Genomic DNA, 859 nt, shown 5'->3' on the forward strand with positions numbered 1-859 from the left:
TACTATGGAGAGGATATTTCCACCAGTGTCTTAATCCTCGTTACCAGACTATTAAGATATCTTTTCGGACACTGTGTTCTCAAACTAATTGTATAAAAAATATTAATAAGATTTCATACACATACTGAAGAGTGAATATTAACTATAATTTAAAACTTATATTAATCAATAATCTCTTTACGGCACGGTATGATTAAAGGGTGCATTTTCAAAAAATAATTAAGGTGATTTAAGCGTAGGAGAGAAATTTACAAGATAATTATATTTTTCATGAATATATTGGATATGCGTCGTTGGAGATTAGCATATGTAAGACATCGAACATAATTCTATGGTATTTTGTCAAATATGAATATATGATATGGTAATAAGACACATAGTTTACTCAAGAAAGAATTTGGGATATCCCGCCTTTCTGGGCAGCAATAGTTATCAGTGAAATTACTGTGAAAGGAACGAATACGAAATGCCTGGGAGTAATACACAATGCGTTTTGTGAGGTATAAACATGGGAATGAAATACTGTCTTGGTAATGGTAGTTTGGTCACAAGTTTATGGTAGTGCAATGGGCAGTAAAGATATCTAACCCTGTTCTAAAGTCCTTAGTGTTGATTTGCGACCTTTCTCGATGTCTTTTTTTCACAGGTTTCAAAAGATGACCACCTTAATCTCAAGGTAAATCAAAGTGCACTAACCCTGTTCATATAGTTAACATAGGCTGTTTAGATCATTATCATTATCATGTCAGTATAAGCGTGTAATCTAAAGCTTTCTCTCGCCTATCCTTACTATTCAAGAGTGTGTTAGAATGCAGAACACCAGCGCCGTCTTCTGTCTTTTTAACGCTTGGTTCCTGGA

This window comes from Penaeus monodon, chromosome 27 (assembly GCF_015228065.2).
Source record: "Penaeus monodon isolate SGIC_2016 chromosome 27, NSTDA_Pmon_1, whole genome shotgun sequence".
NCBI classification, from domain to species: domain Eukaryota; kingdom Metazoa; phylum Arthropoda; class Malacostraca; order Decapoda; family Penaeidae; genus Penaeus; species Penaeus monodon.